Raw genomic sequence first — 8036 nt, 5'->3', positions numbered from 1 at the left:
GGCAACGGCCTTGCCGCAGTGAATGCCCCGGTTCCCGTCGGACCACCGAAGCTAAGCGCTGTCGGGCGTGGCCGGCACTTGAATGGGTGACCATCTGGGCCGCCATGTGCTGTTGCCATTTTTCGGGGTTCACTCAGCCTCGTGATGCCAATTGAGGAACTACTCGACCGAATAGTAGCGGCTCCGATCAAAGAAAACCCTCGTAACGACCGGGAGAGCGGTGTACTGACCACACGCCCCTCCTATCCACATCCGCAGCTAAGGATGACACGGCGGTTGGATGGTCCCGATGGGCCACTTGTGGCCTGATGACGGAGTGCTTTTTTATATCGACTTAAATACGTGTAGAAAAGAACAAATTACATCTCTGTGCAAAGTAGGCCTATGTCAGCAACAGTTGTTCAGCACATGCTGGATGTTGGCAAGGTTTCGCTGTCAGAGTGTAAATTAATATAGATTGTGTAAAAGTGTGTGAAGTGATATACCAACTGGCTATCAAAACGGAAGCAGACAGATGGACACTAACGGAAAAAAACCGCCCATACTGTAGCAGAAAAAACTAAATTTACATTCACATCGACAGATAAACAATACTCATGGCGATACATTAAAGCGTGTTCCATCTTCTTGTCACAGAGACAGCACCCAGCATTACGCTGGAAACAATGATGTAGCTTCCAGAAACCATCTGAAGATGAACCTGAAAAGGTTAGAAAACCGGTTCATGGAATGAAACATAATTATTAAAAAAATGTCTGGCTGCAGTTTTATGTAACTTATTTACATTCTGTTAACAGTCACGGGTTCTAAAATATCCGTAATGGATAAGCTTAATATTTCTTCCTTCCCCAGTTCAGTACCTTCATTCTACTCATACAATATTCAGCATTCTTCTGTAGAACCATGATTCAAAAGCTTCTATTCTCTTCGTGTCTGTACCGTTTCGCATCCATGTTTTACTTCCTTCAAAATCTACACTCCATAGCAATACACGAAGGACATCCTAACATTTAAATTTGTATTCGATGATAACAAATTTCTCTTGTTCAGAAACATATTTCTTGATATTAATAATCTCTACGCCAATTCTCTCTACTTCGGCCATCGTCAGTTATTTTACTGCAAAACTATCCAAACTCATTGGCCACTTTTAGTGTCTTATTTCCTAATATAATTTTATAAATATTACCTTATTTAATTCGACTGCATTCCGTTACCCCTTTGCTGATGTTTATCTTATAACCTCTTTTCAAGAAACTATCAATCCCGTTCAACTGTCCTTTCAGGTCCTTTGCAGTCTATGACAGAATTTAAATGTCATCGGCTATCCCCAGAGTTTTTATTTCTTCTCCTTGAACTTTAATTCCCTTCCCAAATATCTCATCGGAATCCTTTACTGGTTGTTCAGCATACATAGGATCGAGGGTAGATACTGTAGTCATGCATGAATCTAAAGTCTTGCATTTGTCACCTAGCCGTTTCTGCTTTACTTCCTGTCAGTCTAATTTTTTGTATGTCTGTATTTCATTTTATCTGCCTTGTTTGTACATTTTTGGCGCTCCGTGCCTCATTCGGTAAAAGCAGAACCCTTATAGGATCACTTGTTGTTCGTCTGTCCTTCCGAAAGTTAAGACCTCTTTTTTTCAGTAACGGGTGAGGTATCACGTTGAAATTGATGTCACATGGTAAGCTCTAAGATACCTAGACGGCGAGAAAAAAATTGACGTTCTACGTCAATGCAATCAAAACGTACGGCCATTTATGTCACATATTTCGATATAAGCCAACTCACTCATCGAAACCTATAGGGTACTTCTGGGTGACCTAAAATTCTGAAGCTGAACAAGAAGGTAGTTTCATAGTACAAGTAAATGAAAAAATCCGAAAATTGTTAGTTTCTAATTTTATTACAAAAATATTTTTTGCCATTTGTTGTCCATATGTTAAAACCCCCTTATCTCAGGAAGAGAGTAGAGGTATCAAGTTAAAATTTATGTCAGATGCTAAGGTCTGCGGTACGTTGGCAGGGTAAATTATTTAAGCTTCTCAGTCAATGCAATCAAAAGGTACCCATATACGTCACACAGTTTGACACTCACAAACTCACTCATAAAATTCTATAGATGAAGTACATAATCGGACTTGGTGGGTTAGCGGTAAATGCCCTGGAACCGACAATATGCAGGATCGAATCTCAGTCGAACTACAGACTTTTCTGTCTTAGTTTTAACCTAGTTTTCGCCTCTCAACGATTTGAGCAATCGCCAGAGACAATACGTGGTTCTAACTCCAACTGTATGGCCCCTTCCCTAGGTTGGTAGGATAGGGACGAGAAAGTCCCTGAAGTGGCGTCCAATAGAAAGACTTGCAACAGGCCATTGAGCCACACGAAATAATTAGGACTATTGTTTTCTATATAAATACACTGATCACTCTGAACATTAATACCCCGTGCGACTGCTACGGTCGCAGGTTCGAATCCTGCCTCGGGCATGGATGTGTGTGATGTCCTTAGGTTAGTTAGGTTTAAGTAGTTCTAAGTTCTAGGGGACTAATGACCACAGCAGTTGAGTCCCATAGTGCTCAGAGCCATTTGAACCATTTGAACATTATCACCACCGACCTACTATCGATATAAACCAGCCCAGGCGGTAGCAGCGCCACCTGGTGAGGAACTACTACGTGTGAGACACACGCACGGTGCATGTAGTATCAGTAAGCATGCTGACCGTGTGTGGTTAAGGGAAGGCGTTCGAACTGTTTGACCGAACGCAGACTGTGATGGCTCGGAGGCTTGGTACGAGCATTTCGGAAACTGCACTACTTGTCGGGTGTTCGAGGAGTGCTGTGATAAGTGTCTTCAGCACGTGGCGAAACCAAGCTGAAACCACGCCCAGACGTCGTGGGGTTGGGCAGGCACACCTCATTACAGATGTCGGACGTCGTAGGTTAGGCAGACTGGTAAAACAGGACAGGGGGCGAACTGTGGCGAAATTAACATCAAACCTCAAAGCTGGGCAGAGAGCAAGTGTGCTGAACACACAGTGAACCGACACTCCTAACGATGGGTGCCGGCCGGAGTGGCCGTGCGGTTCTAGGCGCTACAGTCTGGAACCGCGTGACCGCTACGGTCGCAGGTTCGAATCCTGCCTCGGGCATGGATGTGTGTGATGTCCTTAGGTTAGTTAGGTTAAAGTAGTTCTACGTTCTAGGGGACTGATGACCACGGCAGTTAAGTCCCATAGTGCTGAGAGCCATTTGAACCATTTTGAGCGATGGGCCTCCGCAGCCGACGACCCATGCATGTGCCAATGTTTAAACGACGACATCGGGAGCTACAACTAAAATGGGTACGTGGCCATAGGCCCTGAACGTTGGTGCAGTAACGGAGCATTGCATGGTCCGATGAATCCCGATACTTTCTTTGTCATGCCGATAGGAGGGCGCGAATCCGTCGTCTTCCAGGGGAACACCTGTACTGCGGGACAGAGACAAGCTAGAGGCGGCTCCATTATGCTCTGGGGAACATTCGCATAGGCACTGTACGTGGCGTCAGAATTCATCGCCGTCCTCCCCGGCATTTACGGGAATTGGGTGACTTGTGTGTGCAAATGTGGTGCCAACTCACTCCAGCGACCTGCGAAAGCCTCATTGTTTCCATGCTACAACGTGTCACCACTGTTATCCGTGCCAAAGGCGGACATGCCGGCTATTAGGTAGATGGTCATAATGTTCTGGCTTATCAGTGTAATTAAGATGGTACGGGAGCGACTCCCGCTCGTACTTGCCCGTTCCTTTTTTTTTATTTCTTCTTTCTTCAATTAAATTTCATGTCATTCGTGTTATCCATAGGTTTCTACTGCGCCTTGAGTTTTTGTTCTTGATCCTCAGCTGCTTTCACATCATCTCTCAGAGCTAACCATTCGTCTGCTATTGCATTTTTCCCCCTGTTTTGGTCAATCATTGCCTAATGTTGTATCTGAATGTATTAACAAGTTCCCATCCTTTCAATTTGTCCGAGCCACATCTCCTTAATTTTTTACCATTCTGCATTTCCTTCAGTTTTAATCAACACTGCATGATTAATAAATTACGAGAAGAGTTGATATCTCCGCCTGGAATTCTTTTGGAGTTTAAGCTGTGGTTTCGCAATTCTTGTCTTACCATTGTGTAATATATATGGAACCATCCGATGTGTTCAGGTTTCTTCCATGTATGCAAACTTCATTCATTATCCTTAAACCAAATATGTGCTCCGTGTAAAACTCTACCAGGCGGCTTTCCCCTCCCTTCCCTCCTCGCTGACCAACCACGATATTACAGCCACACACACACACACACACACACACACACACACACACACTTACACACAGTGTCGCACACAGATTAGGAGTTTACTTCTGTGTATACTTTATTATTAGCTACAGTACTTAGTGGATTATGTTTATAGCTGCATAATTACCATATTTACTACACTGACGAAAAAAAAATCAAAACACCAAGGAGTTGTGCGACATCAACGAAAGATGGCAGGCGTGTTTCTACATCTGAAAGAGATGTCTATTCATTTTTCACACCAGTCGCTTATGAGCTGCGCAAGTAGCGCTACTCTGAGGATGCAGATCAGATTTGCTTTAAATACACTCTGTAACTGTCATGAAAATTAGTTACCTCTGAGACTGCACGTCGAGAGTCAAAGTTAGTCAAAAATGCCTTTAAGGGGATAAAGGCGCCATTATAATCACCTCATTGAGAAATTTCCTGGGAGATTAGAACTGTGCGTCGGACCGAGACTCGAATTTGAGGCCTTTGCCTTTCGCGGGAAAGCGCTCTACCGCGAAAGGCAAATATCCCGAGTTCGAGTCTCGGTCCGACACACGTTTTAATCTGCTACAAAATTTCTCATTAGCGCACACTCCGCTGCAGAGTGAAAATTGCGTTTCTTTAGCACTTCACTGGGTTTGAACGAGGGTATGTAATAGGACTACAAGAAGCTGGACTTTTGTTGTGCAATATTGCAGAAAGACATTGCAGGAACACAGCCACTGTGCTTGACTGTTGGCAGTGGCTGTCACGATAATGTATGGTCGCAAGAAGACCGGGCTCCGGACGGCAATTTGGCACTACCGAAAGAGAAAACCTTCGTGTTCGGCATATGGCTCTGGCGCATCATACTGCATCTGCAGCAGCAATATGGGCAGCACTTGGCACCACAGCGTCACACAGAACTGTTGCAAAACGGTTACTTCAAGGACAGCTTAGAGACAGACTTCCTGTAGCGTGCATTCCACTGACCCCAAACCGCAGCCATTTGCGACTTTAGTGGTGTTGAGCGAGAGCTCATTGGATTGTAGGGTGGAGGTCTATTGTGTTTTCTGATGAAAGCTGGCTCTACTTCGTTACCAGTGGTGGCCGTGTGTTGGTTAGAAGGCGGAAAGCTGAGGAACTACACCGGACCTGTCTGTGTGCTAGACAAACTGGACCTACATCTGGAGTTAAGATCTTCGGTGCGATTTCGTATGACAGCAGGAACACTCTTGTGGTTTCCCACACACCCTGATTGCAAATTTGTACGTCAGTATGGTGATTCGACCTGCTGAGCTATCATTCAGGAACAACGTTCCAGCGGGTGGTTTCCAACAGGAAACGCTCGCCCACATACCGCTATTGTAACCCAACATGCTCTACAGATTGTCCACATGTTTCCTTGGCCTGCTAGATCACCAGATCTGCTTCCAGTCGAACACATTTCTGATACCATCGGATGACAACTCCAGCGTCATTCACAAACAGCGTTAACCATCCCTGTATTAACCAACCAAGTGCAACAGGCATGTAACTCTCTATCAGCTATAGTCGAGTCAACGAAAGAAAATTAGACGAAAAAATTGAGTAGTCCGAAATTTTTGTGCAATGGTAGGGAAGAGTTCAATGAATAACATACTAAATATGCTTACTGGTGGGGTGTAGGCGAGGCATTGGTAGTGGGTGCGTGTGTGTTGTCTTCTAGCTAAATTGTTTCCCAGTACAAACTTAAACTAAATTAAATTTAGTACAGCCATAGTTCAAAGATGTAGAGATCAGTGGGATAACCAATCGTATCTAATAGTTGGTGAACACAAATTCGAGAGTGTTGATCAGTTCAAATTTCTGGGATCAGTGATAGATGAACAAAATCAGAGACGGGTAGATATAAAAGAGAGACAGCAAAATGCTAACCGAGACTATTATGGAATACAAAATCTCTTAGGGTCCAAACTGTTGAATAGTAAAACTAAAATAAAGTTATATAATACAAATCATCAGAGAAGTTCTAATCTATGGGGCAGACTCATGAAGCCTAACGAAAGCAGAACACCACCATTTACAAGTGTTTGAGAATAAAGTTTATACAAAAATCTGTCACCCATATTATGACAATGAATCACAATGCTGGAAGAGAAGACACAACATAGAAATCCACGGGCTATCACAACAACCAACGATAATAAACATAATAAATGCTAGAAGACTGCAAAGGGCTGGACATGTGATGAGAATGAAAGAAGACCAAATTGTGTTAAGAATATTCAGGGAGAAGCCACACGGAAGACCAAGGGAGAGACCCAGGAGTACTTAGCGAAATAAAATTCATTGCGTATGCGAAAGATTGGGAATAAATAACTGACAAGAGGCAGCACAAGACAGGAGCAGCTAGAGGAATCATGTTAGATCGGCACGGGAACTTTGAGTCCCTTAGAAGCCTACTACTACTACTACAATAAAAGTTCCATTCATTTTTTCTTCTAGGACTGATTGTTTCCACATCTCATGGAATGGAAACATCGCAGATAATTAAAGACAGCTTTTTAATTATATAAAGTTAATGTATATTGTTAAATAACAAGAGTTGAGAACTAATATGAAACATTTGTACCACATATAAGTGCAGTAAAACCTTTTTAAGGGACAAATTGTGTTCTGTGAGTGTAACAGGGTGTAAGGTATGGGGCAGACGATAGGTGCGTGATTGAAGGCAGGTCGGCAGATTGTTGTCATGCACTTCTCTCCTTCATAGGTCTGCGAAATAAAGAGTTAGCAAGCAATTCCCCATACTCTCTACCGCACTATGTTGCAAAAAAACAACTAAAGGGTGTTTCACATAGTTATACCGACACTTCCACAGCTCGCTTCATGAATTACAGACGACTCAATGTGCAGACATGTCCGAAGATTTTTATTGTTCAGAAGTTGCGTTAACACTGGATGGAATACAGATATGAATTACTAATAATACTAACGCAAGAAACGCCTATGGACCGAATCTACGTCAATCTCTGCACATTGTCCTATACTGTTAGAGGTAGTGTGTTAACACGCTTTGAGGAAAATAAACGGCACCCCTCCCCCTGTCTCAAGAGTGTCTGGACACCGCGTAGCCAGTGATTCAGAAGGTGAGCTGTGTAAGGATCGGTAGAACTTTGTAAAATACTATTTACTTGTTTTTTGTGACGTAGTGCGGTAGGGATAATGGGAACTACCTGCTCACTCTTCATTTTGCTGACCTACGAAAGCCGGCTGGTGTGAACGAGCGGTTCTAGGCGCTTCAGTCAGGAACCGCGCGACCTTTACGGTCGCAGGTTCGAATCCTGCCTCGGGCATGGATGTGCGTGATGTCCTTAGGTTAGTTAGGTTTAAGTAGTTCTAAGTTCTAGGGTACTGATGACCTCAGATGTTAAGTCCCGTAGTGCTCAGAGCCATTTGAACCATTTGGCATACGAAAGAGGAAAGTGTCTGACCACAATCCAGCGACCTAACTTTCCTCACGCTTCGAATCTCCAGCCCCGCCTTTATAGCCTGTTGCAATCGTAGAACACAATTAGTCCCGTAACAAGGTACTGATGCACTTAGATATGGTACAGACATTTAATATTTGTTCTAAGTCACGTTTTTGACAATATAAATTAATTTTATACTATTAAAACACTATTTTTAAGTAATTATTGATTTCTCCATCTTAAGCTGACTGCAATTTATTAAAGAGTATTTTACACCGC

General features: G+C 43.3%; 1 pseudogene; it reads left to right on the top strand.

Moving 5' to 3' along the window:
- On the top strand, positions 1-118 carry LOC126299651 (5S ribosomal RNA; annotated as a pseudogene).
- Positions 119-8036: the final 7918 nt, after the last annotated feature.

Source organism: Schistocerca gregaria, chromosome X (assembly GCF_023897955.1).
Source record: "Schistocerca gregaria isolate iqSchGreg1 chromosome X, iqSchGreg1.2, whole genome shotgun sequence".
Lineage (NCBI taxonomy): Eukaryota > Metazoa > Arthropoda > Insecta > Orthoptera > Acrididae > Schistocerca > Schistocerca gregaria.
This window is presented reverse-complemented; position numbering and strand designations above follow the sequence as displayed.